Source organism: Taurulus bubalis, assembly GCF_910589615.1.
Source record: "Taurulus bubalis genome assembly, chromosome: 19".
Lineage (NCBI taxonomy): Eukaryota > Metazoa > Chordata > Actinopteri > Perciformes > Cottidae > Taurulus > Taurulus bubalis.
Window position 1 is genome coordinate 15,287,490 of NC_136607.1, and position 13,586 is coordinate 15,301,075.

Sequence of the window (13,586 nt, forward strand, 5' to 3'; positions counted from 1 at the left end):
ATATATATATATATATATATATATATATATATATATATATATATATATATATATATATATATATATATATATATATACATTGTTCTCCTCTCCATCATTTGACAGGGCATGTGTGCCTCCTGTGGCTCGGCTGGCGGCAGGTTGGTTTCCTACTGAGGAGTGATAATAGAAGACAACACGGTGAAACAGATTGTGGTCATAGTTTGAGCCTCTGGTGATATGAGAAAACTAGTTGAACATCTTGTGGAAATCACACCTTGCAAGGTGTTGCAGATATGATCCAACGTTTAGGAGTGTGGATACACTGAATGCATTGCAGCGTCTATATAGTTGCAATATATATAAGCACTTATTTGTTTCGATGTAAATCTATATGCTTCATTATGCATGGCACGGAGATAATAAGCTCTAAATAAAATCATCATGGTGCAGTTACATTAAAGCAGTTAGTAATGCTTGCATACAGTTAGGGATGACACACTACTCATCTACGTGTCATAACACGTCGTAAAACTTTGGTAAAGCTAAAAAAAAAAAGAATTATAGGGCTCATTGTCGTGCAGAAAACCCAGCCACCTGTAGGGGCAGCAAGGAGGAATTGACGTGATAAAAATATAGAAGTGCTAAAACCACACTGTAAAACTTCACCATTCCAAGTTAATGACCTGCAGTTAAAATGCGACCCAGGTAAAAATAAACAATAATGTACTTAAAAGTAAAGTCCTCACTGCAGACAAATGTCCCTATTGAATGTTGCTATATAGTATCATCATTATATTATTATCACTCATGCATTAAAGTCAACAAGCTCAGTTTTAACTGTGATTATTTTTCTCAGTTCATTCTGGTTCTTTGGCTTCAACAAAAGAGAAATCCTCATCACAAATACTCAGAGCCCAGTTTGACACTTTCACTATATGCTTGATTATGAACAGTCCAAACTTCACTGTTAATAAAAATAAATAAATTACATTGCAGGAGCTGGAACTTTTCAAAGTTTGTCATTTTGACTGAAAAGTCAGATGCTCAAAAAAGTTACCAATTTACTTATTTATCAATCAGTTGTCTAATTGCTAAATCAACTATCGTTTCTGCTCTACTTATCAGGTAGTTTTATGTATGACAAAGCATCATATGTTGTAAGCACTTGTTTTTTCACATAGACAAATTCAAAAGTAAAGTATAGTAACTTATGCTGTCAAACAAATGTAGTGCGGCCATATTTCCTTATTGGTAAGTCAATGGGAAAATAATCAGCAACTCTTTGGATAATTGATTATTTTACTTCAGTAATTTCTTAAGGAAAATGCCAAACATTTCTAATAGCTGCATTGTTTCAGCTTTATATAATTGAAAAATGAATATGTTGTTTTATGTTAACACAAGTAATGTAATGGCATGGGAGAAATGCACAGGTATTTACAATTTAAGGTACTTGTACATGACTTTCTATTCCATGCAACCTCCTCCACTTCATTTCTGAAGGAATTATTGTACTTTTTATTATTTAATGTGTATTTTTTAAGTAGTACCTTAAGCTAATTACTTCTGTAATTGAGAACTATTTTGAATGAAACACTTGTAATGGAGTATTTTTTCCATTGGTATATTTCAACCAGTATTGGAGGATACACACAGAGAGCAGCATTACCACACTGATCCCACATGTTCAGTCTGTTCATGGCGACGGTCACGAGAGAGGACATTAGCTCAGATGTTTTACATGTTTGGCCCTGGATTATTATGAAATTATCAAAATGTTATCGTAATGGAAACAGACTCCCGTGATATTTTGTGTGTGCGTGTTTTTTCCCCTCTCAGCTGGGTTTGTGTTGGATTAGTTGGCAGGCCAACAATGTCCCCTACACAACGCTTGTGTAACTTCAGTTACACAGAGAATGGGGCGGGGAAAGATGTTGCACAAGATCTATGGCTTAAAGTAATACTGATATTGAACAAAATGCAAGCTCCAGATGTTCCATTCACATGTCAGGGAATAAATACAACAAGAATACATTTACCGGAAGGGGAACATGCGTCAGACAGATTCATGTAGGCTAAACTTTTATTTTAGGTTTGGTCAAATATCATCACTAAAGTGCAAGGTGTGAAATGGGATTTCATTTTGACATTTTTGCATCAAATTTATAGTGGAAATTGGAGAAAATAAAACATATTGAATTATCAGTAATGAGTATTTAAACCTCATACAGTTTGGAAATGTACAATACACAGTGGAATATACTGTATGTTGTATCATGGTTAAGATGTTCCCAGTGGGATTTAATCCTGCTTAATGTAATATTTCAGCATATCCAGAAAATGTTGATCCAAATATTCTGCTTCTTGCATGATAAAATATGTTCCTGATTCCTTGTGATGGTCTCCTTGGCTCTGCTGAAATTGCATTGTGTCTCTAAGATCACATGCAGTCATCTCTGCTTACAGTCAATACCTCATCTGGACATGAAACATTACATATCCCCGCTCTGCCAGCCACTGCTTATGCCACAAATAGCATCAGCCAGGATGGCAGCATTGTGTTACAATGCCCCTCATGGCCCTTTTTCATTTTCTGCAAGTCATTCAATGTATAGTGAGTTTATCCTTCAGAGAGGCTTTGTTTCTTTTCACAATATTGTGATGCAACATTAAGATTATTGTTTACAAAAAGTAAATGTGTGTTATCATTCCATAATAAGTATACTGGATTACATCATCGGTAGTGTCTGATGTTTAAGAAGTCTTATGAAATCCATCGCAGAGTACATTTTGGAGGTAAAAGTTGTAAATCACCTCCAGTGTCAGTGAAATATCCGAGAGACCAAGCTCAATAACTGACACAAATTAGAAATACAAATCTTCCACCTCCTGGGCCAGACGCGACTACTAATTCACTTGTCCTCTTTGGACTCTTGTCCCATGACTGACTGCTTTAATTAAACCGTGATTGGGGCTGGGAAGATGGTAGTGTTGTAATAGGATTGCAAGCTTTGGTCCGTCTCCAGCTGAGACTATCAGGGTATCATGGACCTCAGGGATGAGGCTGAGGCATTGGATGGGAACCAGCTGAGGCCAAGGTTGACTTAATCAGCAAACTGACTGGTATAAAAAAAATGAGAGCATAACCAAGCTTAGTCAACAATGATCATGATAAAAAACATTTAATAAAACATCAAAACAAGCAACCTAATTAAAAGAGTGTACAAAAACACAATGTCCCATTGTGGCTTTTCCTCAACGGTGAGCAATTGTACCCATTTATTAACTCTTCCACAATAATCCACTGCAATTTTAAACCAATATGTCAACTAGTGCTACCATTACGATAGAAAATCACTTCTGAAGCTAGAATGAAACATTTGCAGAACAACCCCTGTCCTTTAACTTGATGTCAGTTACAACAGAACAGCGGGGAAGAGACTTAATACATCAATCACATTAGTAAACCAGTTACATGTCAGTGGGGTTAATGTGACAGTTGGCATTGCCATATCATAATTAGATCCATACAGCTGAGCTTGTGTTTAACCTCTCTAGATTATGCAGGCACGAGGCTACAGCTGTACTTAACCTTTAAGCTCATATCATGAATTAATGGTCATTTAATGCTTATCAACACTTGCATAAGTGAGTTTGTGTTCCTCAAAGCTAATGAGGTATTGCCACATTGTCAGTGGCTGAAGTTGCAAAGTACAAGACCATCACCGACGGGGTCAAGACTACATAGAGACGGTCATACGACTTATTTTAAATGGAAAATTGTTATATTAAACCATTCCCTCTGTCGCTCAGTTTGAAGCTATGCTATTTGTTACCAGACCAAGTAAAATTGGAGTAAAAAAAAAAGTGTGAAATATAGTGTGAAATTAAGTGAGAGAGACAACATGGATGTAATTATATATTTTTCTATTATTGGCTTAACTGTCCCTTTATTTTGGATGAATTGTTTAGTGCAAAAAATCCTCACTGTTTAAATTGAGTAAAATGTGCTTCCTCTCGCCATTATTTTGGTGTCCATTAGACGTAGTAGTTCAACAGCTGTCTATTTGCTGGCTAGGCAATACTTGGGCAATGGTTAGACATCGACTTAACTTTCCCTGACAGCTCAAAATATATCGGACTTTTAGCCTGGACGTTAGGTCTAGGTACAGACGGCCATTAGATGTATTTTCGATGCAACATTGTACAACTGTAATCCAGTTGGTGGCTATCATTTGTTACCAGACCCAGCTCAACTAAAAAGTGAAGCCATTATTTGGGGCATATTAGACTTATATGCAGTTGTTCGACAACAGTCTATTTGATGAATAGGCTACACTTGAGACGTCGATTAGACTTTCACTCACACAGCCCTAATTTAGCCATGTTTTAGCCTAGTCGGAGTATAGACAGCAATGTGATTTATTAGATCATTCCCTCCGTAGCCAAGTTGGTAGCTATACCATTTTCTTGCCTTGTCAAAAGTCAACCGGTGCCTGAAACTCACATTAAGTTATTCACTAAATGTTTCCCACAAAGTTTGACTTTTATATATTTTCATTGGACTGTAAACACTGGTGGATTCACACCGGTTGTCGTGGACTGACGGTGTGGTGTGCACAGTTGTGCTTTGTGCCCTAATTCCACACTACATTCAAATTCTAAGCAGGTATGTAGCGCCTTCACAAAAGCGAAAAACCTAATTATACTGAAAAAAAGTCAGTATGAATATGGACTCTATTATTCAACAGTGAAGAATGAATGAAGAAAATGGGAGAGCTCCTCACAATAATGATGTGTTCATGATGATGGAACAGCTCCAGGAAGAAAAAAAATCTGAATAAATAGGATGAATTGAACTAATTGGATAATCAAGTTTAATTTATGTTTGTGCAATTGGATCACCTTGAAGGGCGCAGGTTAATTGATATCCATTGGGGAGGGTTTTATACACAATCACTTTCTGTTTTTTTCCACATTTATTTCTTGTCAGAAAATGAGTAAAGTGCCGTATACTATTAACACCATGTGGTATAGAATTGAGACACAATAGGAGTTAGTTCCTAATACCATAGTGGGTTGCCTGCTAAACCTGGATGAGACACAGCTTTCACAATAGAGTGGCCAAACACCTGATCCTTATTACCTTAGAGGACTAATAAGTGTTGGCTATTACAAGTGAATCCTTTTAGAGCTCAGAGGCAATACACTTGGACCCCATCTCATCATGAAGATGTAGTCCAATTAGAAAAAGTCCTCTGACAAAACATTGCACATAATGTTGCCTATTGAATTTCAAATAACAGTATATGTACACATTGCCTTTTATAATGGAGTCTACTCTTCATGCATGTCTAGCTTGCTCAACTCTAATCACATTTCTAGTAGTGGCACATAATGTTTAAAGCCGTTAAGCAACTATTTTGTCCCTAAAATAAAATTATAAAAGTCTGTTTTAACCTTTTTTTTAAGAAAGTTGACAATGTCCGGTGCAACATATGTTGCAGGTCACTTAAAGTGATTCAGTTACAGGCACTTTCAACCTGCAGGACACACATGCCTAGACAGTGAATGAGGTGTTGGTTGCCCCATTGACAGCCTTTCACTGCCTAATTCCACTGCCTGATTCGTGGCATACACAGTGTCCACTAGCTACGCGTAGTAATCCCAAAGGATTGGCAAGTATTTTTAGTAATGACGTCCGTTGATCCCTTTCAGAGCGGTCATGGACCACTCCAGTCTTGCTATGTGTGTGTGTGTGTGTGTGTGTGTGTGTGTGTGTGTGTGTGTGTGTGTTTGTGTGTGTGTGTGTGTGTGTGTAGGCGTCTTGCAGGCCCAGACACAGTGCTTAAATAATAGAGTAAACCCAGTGGAGAAATGCAATCAGGTTTTGTTCCATTCAAGTTAAGAAGGTTGCCATGTTTCGGTCTGTCGTTATCTGACACTCATAATGAAAACCAAAAGATAATCTGATGAGGACCTCCTCCCACTGACCATGGGTTCTTCAATTGTGTGCTCACCAATGTTGGTTTGTTTGACAGTCGTTTTCCTCTTCCGAGTTTGCTTTCCTGCTGTGTGGTTCATCTAGTTTCTGCTCCACAATGACCAAATATTCACAATACTGAAGGAAACTGAACAGATTTTAGACTACGGTTGATCAACTTGCTCCCAATTTGAAAAGAGAAAAAACTTTCATTTGACTTACATATTAAAGACATTACAAGATAGTCCACCATTAGAATATTTGAAAGCCTTTTTTTTTTTTTTTTAAACATACTGACGTCCATGTGCCCATTTCCAGACAGATCTGTCTTCAACATGCTAATGCATCAGTATAGCTTGGGCTCGCACCATCATCCTTTTGTGTTTCTGCCCAGAAAATCAAGATGAAATTGATGTTTTTCCACCTCAATGACAATCTTTGAAAAGAATTTTGTAGAGCATTTACAGAGATGTAACAAGCTTTTCTGTTCTCACTACTATAAGACCAAGCCTAGCTTTATGTGTTCTATTACTGAAAAAGTATTTTACTTTAAACAATATGAATAAAAGAAGAAACTTCTGGGAACTTTCTGTCAGTTTGCATTATTACTTTCGATATCTGCTGTGTCGTTTCTCTCTGAGGCACCTGTCACATGCAGTGATTTGACCTCACAGTGCAGTCCCTTCTTTAGGGACACTAGCTGGGAAAAATTATAATTTAAATCTTATAATGTTTCTCCCTTTTATTTATTTGTATGTCAACATTTTAGGATTTTCTGATATAAATGATATTTTAATATGTAAGCACTAAGATAACTGGACGACTTTATCTTAAGAGTGTGACTTTTCTGTTTTTAGGATACATAAAATATATGTGGTTCGGCTTTTCAAACTCATCATGTCTGAAATGTTGCGTATACATGTCTGCCATGCTATGAGCAAGTTGAAACCTCAGAGTAAAACAATGGCTACGTCATGGCTGGCTGAGTATGAGAGGAATCTAAATGTTAATTATGGCTCCAAAAAGTCAAATCGCCTAAACGTTGAAAGCCAGAGATTTGAGAGGCTGTTGGGAAAATCCCACAGTAATCCAGGGTGATCTGAAGTACTCTAGCTCCCAGACCGAGCAGACCACAGCCAGCTGCAGACAGACAAGTGTCCGTCTGTGTGTGGGCATGCTTGTATGTGTGTCTGTCTGCATTTGGGGCAGGGAACTAGAGGAGGGAATTACTTTAGATGAATACACAACGTTTTAGGGTAAGAGGATACGATGTGTTCCCAGTCCAAGGCTGGGGAAATGAAGTGAAGGGTACTCGCGCACATACGTAACCGGTGACGTCACCTCTTCCTTCATCCATCCTCTGCCTTATCCCCCTTTTTCCTGTCCAAACACTGAGCCTCCCTGTCGACTGCTCCTCCCAGCCCATTTATTCAGTCGTGACACTCTAGCTCTCCCCTGTTCCCACCTGCTTTATCCTAGCGTTACCTCTTACCTCGTCATCTGTCCTTCCTAAAAACCCGACCCTTCACTCAGCTCTCTATAATCTTTTACGCGTTCTGTCATGGCGATGAGGCTTCCCGGTGTTTTGGTCTGCTGCCTCAGCAGCACAGCAAGGTTAAATCTCCCCCCAAAAAAAGGAAAGAGGTCCCTGCAGATATATGCACTATTTATCCACATATGGGGCTGTCGCCTTGGGAAATTGACAGTTTTCAGGCTTTCATTTATATATTTCACACCCAATCGAGAGGAGGCATTGAAAAAATAATACATGCACTGTGGCAAAGGTCCTCGATGTAAAATCAATGCCGTTAGTTGAGATTAAATCAAAAGATGTCTCACGAGTGCACAGACCACATAAATGCACTGCAGCAGATCAGCGTGGTGTGATAAGGGTGAAGGTGTTCAGCTCAGTGGTGGTCAAGGAGAAGCCAAGGTCATTTCACAGTGACGTCATCTCTTAATCCGTGAGCTTTCTTGCCCTGAATCCAGTTTTTTTTATCCCAAACTGCCCCTCAACGAGCACCACCAATCAAATGGTTGCATTTACTGTAAAGACTCGTGAAGATGCCAGGATTTGTGAGCAGGCATAGGGTGGTACCGAATGCTCAACTAGTGACAAGAATGTAGCGAGGTGGGGACTATCAGGGACTATCTGTCTCCTGGTTCATCTTAAATTAACTATATTGGTCCAGCCTCATTGATATGCTCTATTAACGAGTGACCCCCACCTTCACTGTTCCTGTTTTACATTTAGTCAGCCTCCACAGCAATGCCAAAATAATAATAATTCACAAATACAGGCCTAAATGCGGTCTATCAAGGTTACATTTACAAGTTTCACAGTGTGTGTAGTAAATGTTCTACACATGAAGCTTTTTTATGGAAAACTGAATAGCAGACCTGAATGGGAAATGTGTCTTTGCATGCCTTGAATTGATGATGAGCTGCATAAGGAGCAGAGTAACCACAATGCTGTACGTGACACACATGCTGCTGCCACATTGAAACAGGACTTGAATTTATTTGGTTTAATTTCTCTCATGTCCCAGGATGTGAAAAGAGAAATGCTGCGCGCAATCAGGGGCTTAATAGAGAAGAGAAGTTGCATTCTGCTAGCTGTGAAGCATTATTCCAGAATATTCTTTAGCAGAACACAGATTATTCCATTTATTTAGCTTTTTACTGTGATACAAAATCTGTTTCTTACGCATTGAATTGGTTTGGATTGCTGTCTAGCTGTGTTATTAGCAGTCTAAACCAAATACAATATTGATTGTGTTCTCCGTTTGCCAGGATCAGAAAGTGTGATCGGAACCGACTGGTCACAGCCGATCTGTCAGGATCCCTTAATGTTTAATTGACCATTCGGAATCAAGTTCACTCCAGATTAAACATATCATTTCCTTGCGAATGATTCATCTGATTTGTTATTCACTTAATAGTGATGATAAGAATATTTCTCTCATGTGGCCACAGTGAAGGTTAGAGGTGAACTTGTGACCACATGGTTGCTGTTTTCATCCGCTAGACGAACAATATGCTCCTTTGCATTGTTTCTCTATCTTTTCAGCATTCATATGAACCAAAAGAGTCTCAAGACAAAGCTTTAAATCCAGGTTGAAGTCCTTTGAGCTCACCCTTATAAATAATTAAGAAGCACCACAATGGCAAGGTGCCCCAGTTCGATCTCAAGCTAATGAATCTATCACTAATGACTCACTTAGCTCATCGGTCTCAACATAGACGCAACATTAAACCAACAACACTTCAGACTCTGTTAGCTTGAAGTGTTAGCTGAGGTGCCAATGCTGCTCTTTGGTCTCATCTCCAGAAACTCATTTCCCCAGAGGAAGAACAGTTCCTGTTTGTCTCTTTCTGGAAAAATATATTGCGACTCTAACAGGCTGGAGGTTAGGTTGACTGACCTAAGCTTGTTTGTACTGCTTTTTAATCCCTGTTCTCTCTGGGTGGATTTATCTTGTCTGTTACTTCTGTCATTATTAGTCAAGTGTAATTTGCTGTTGCCTAATGCTGGCTCTTTTTTTAGTTGTTTTTCTGTCTGTCATGTTTTTCTGTTTTTAACAAAAATGTTCTTTGGATTTGAACATCGGCTGGTGGGAAGTCAAAGAAGCAGCCAAATCAGTCTTTGTACAGGATTACACATTTAATTATGTAAAAAATAAAAGTTTCTATTTGACATTATTATCTCAAAGTGACACAAGCATTGATAAAGTGTCAGTGGAAACTGCCCTACATTATCTCCACAGAGTTAATGGCAGAAGCAACGTCACTAATAGACTAACAGATTTACAGTTAGCTGATAAATTCTCAGACACTTTGAGCTAAATCCTAATGCTACCATGGCAGCATTCTCCTCATGGCAATGCTAATGTGTTGATGTTGAGCAGGTATGAGGTTTACAACGTTTATCATCTTAAGTCAGCTTGCTAGCATGCTAATAGTTAATCATTAGCACCAAACGACATGTCCAGTTCAGGCTGACGGGGATATTATGAGCTTCGCAGGTATTTTCTGTGCTATAAAGCAAAGTTCTGGACAAACACACATTTTCATCGGAAGATGGTGCTCAGGAAAAGGATCACCAAAGTAATTTACTGCTATTGATCCTGAGGGGAACATGAATGTCTGCATCAAATACCACGGTGATCCCTCCGCTAGCTAAATATTTCAGTCGAGTCCCAAAATGGTGGACCGAGCAACAGTGCGATATAAACATCCGGAGCCGTGCAGCTAGCATGGCTGAAAAAGGCTCAACACCTTAGACTGTTGTCATTGCCCTCTGACAGCTATTAATATCCTTAGCTGGTTATAAGCAGATTAATGAGCCAACGAGGAGCAGGCGGGTGGAAGATGAGAGGTGGTCCAGGTCAGTTTAGCCTATAGATGAGCACAGCGATAAGAAGCAGAGAGAAACTACTCATTTGGAGACAAGATTAAATAGTGGTCAGGTATTAGTGCAAAATTTGCTGACTTACAAGTTTAAAATGAGCTACTTCCTGCATTCGGACTACAAAGGTCATTTGATGGCACCCAAAGTGTGAGTAACGTTCATCCTGATTATCTCTTCCCGTGTTAGTGGTGCAGATTGTATCACCCACAATGAATCTACACATAATGTGAGAGAGTAATCACTGCAGCACGCAGGAAAAATATCTGACCAAATTAATTGTAGAATTAATGCAGCGCTCAAAGAAATGCCAGGCTACTTCAAGTGACGTTGTTGCCAACATCCCTAAATGAGAGGTTACAGTGTAGATATTAGTTAAATATGTTAAACCAAAACAATGTTCATGAAGCTGTGGGCAGCGACTCTCAGCCCTCTAGCTCATACAAGCTGATTATACACTACCTGGACAGCACAAAATGGCCGAGCGCCAAGATAAACAAGTGGCTGGTGAAGATAGTTGAATAACACGCCTGGCAAAAGACTCCCAGGAGTTGGCAGACAAAACCAGAGTAAATGTTGAGTTAACATTCAGCAGAGAGCGAGAAAGAGGATTCCAATGCAATGCTCATTTCTTTCTGCTGCTGTATTTAAATCATTCCAGACCGTGTTAATCGTTCTTTCTAATACTTCCACCTCCTCTGTGCTTCTCTTTTATTTGCAGAAAACAGATTGTATTTCATCATCTACTATATACTCTACTTGCTCTGTACGGCACTAAAAATCGTGAACATTCTCGCCGATTCAGTGTATGAAGATATTCTATAATCAAGAAATTCTGCCATCGAACTATGTGCAGACGTATTAAGAACTGTTGGCCCTCAGTCTAAAATCTTGAAAAAAAATACAATTCTGCTCAAATGAATTGAGCTCAATTGATGTCCTTGAACTCCTGGGAGTAATAAAACAGAACATTTCATTTTAGGGTAAGTCAACCAGCTTTCAGTTTCACCACTGTGATTCCTGTAAATCAGTCAAAGTGTTGCGTTAATAATTAATAATATAGTAGTTTATTAAGGACAGTGGATGCTCCTTTTTTCCATTATCTATTGCTTTCTCTCCCAATTGTGCAATAAATCTGCTTTGGCGAGACAGACTATGGATGACTCAGTCAGTGCAGTACATCACACAGCCATGCATCACATGTGAAGAAAAACAAAACCTTTGGTTCTGCAGCTGTAACCCCATTGACAGAAAGCTATCAAGAAATACAGAAAGGCTGCAGCTGAATGGATACAAACTGTCACTGTATTTCAGAGACGACGGTTGCGGGAAGCTGGCAGCGTCCCACAGTTAATTGATGTTATAACCATGAGGAGGCTTTCAAGATAATGAGGTTTCACAGCATAGGCACTGATGGATTGCTCTCAACTTTCCACCTTTATAGACATCAGGGCAGAGGGTTCCTTCCTCTTCCTTGTCCTTGTCACGCAATGCAGGAGATGGTCCCACGGAAGGTCAGTCTGAAGCCGCATTAATCAAGAGTGCACGTGTCTCGTGCTTTGGTCGCCTGGGCCCAAGTGTCTACAGAGATGTGCAAGTACACCCGAACATTTGGTTTCCCAAGGCAAAACTCTGCGTTCCAAAGTGAGGATATAAACTCGCCCAACATGATGTTCTGCAGAGCAGCAGCTAAAAGGAAACAGCAGCTGTCGGATGCATGTAACTGAGCGGCCGCCACACAGGGAATGAGCTATATCATGATTGAAAAGCCCAAACAATGGCTTAAACGAACACAACGTGCCAGCAAGGCATATCAGCTCGAAAATAAACAAACACACGTTTGTACGTACTTTTATGCATGAATGAACGTCATACGCAACACACACACTTCATTCATTGTTCAGCTGCTGTCTGCCTTTCTACAGCTTTCCTTCCCTAGGTGGCTTATGCAACAAAATATATCACTTATGCAACAAAAAGCCTGTCTAAATGATCTGGCTTCCTCATCATACTAATAACGTAGGCAGTGTAACACGTGGTGGACAGCTGGTCCAGCTACCAGTCCCAACGCAGCCACTTCCCACCCCCCTTCCCTCTGCCAGCATCCGTACTGCGGGAGGTCAGCTGTGTACCATTCCTCTGGTTTCATCTCATTATGCAATTCTTTAATATATAAATATGCTTTGACGGTGATTCCGGGTTTTTCCAATAACAATATAAAAGATAATTCCTTCTAATCAAACATGGAACACAGTTCTCAACAAAAGGGTGAGTCAGTTATGTGTATTTAATACGATGCCACGATGTACTATCTTTTTATTTTTAAATAGGCACTGCATGAAATGCATTCATCTGAACATTATATAGTCTCATATAAAGTAGATTTAGAAACTGAATCATCATAATAAGGTAAGGTCATATAGTGTATCTTCATTTTAAAACACACACACCATCATCTCACTGTGGGAGTTCAGCTTCAGGCTCATGTGTATACACGATACAGGTTACAGCTCCGGATCAGAGAGATTTATGTATGATGTATGACTTTTTGACCACTTGGAGGCCACATTATTATTCTTGTCACATTATTTTCATTTCATTGTCAATATAAAACAAAAAAATATGGATCAGAGGCCACTTTAAAGACCTTGTGTAAACCCATGATAAGTGAAATACTGGCCACCATCACACTAAATATGAATCACTCACACACCGGTGACACAGCCTTTGAAAACAATTTGGGGTTTGATATCTTGCCCAAAGAGACTTCACCGTGGGGGACTGGAGGAGCCGAACTGCTAATCTTCTGAATGCTGGACAACCCGCTCCACCTCTGAGCCACAGCTGCCGCTCAGAATACATGTCCATTTTAAATTACAGTTTCAGTTGTACTGCACTTCATGACAGTAAAGACATGACGTATAAAAAAACGATAGTTACAGCACAGTAAAATCCTTTTTTAATAATGAATGGAGATAAGGAGCAAAAGGATTGTCTAGCTATTTCCTGTCTCAATGGACACGCTGGACCTTTGTGTGAATGTGTCCCTCTTATCCTCTACTTTACATACAGTGTGACACCTCAGCTTTAAAGTATATAACTACACACTTTACATGACATGGTAATGTTAATGTCCGTCTTGTTGAGATTTCATTAGTAAACTTGGAAACATTTGTGTGCAAGCTTAAAGCCGGAGTGGTGAACCTTTGTCTC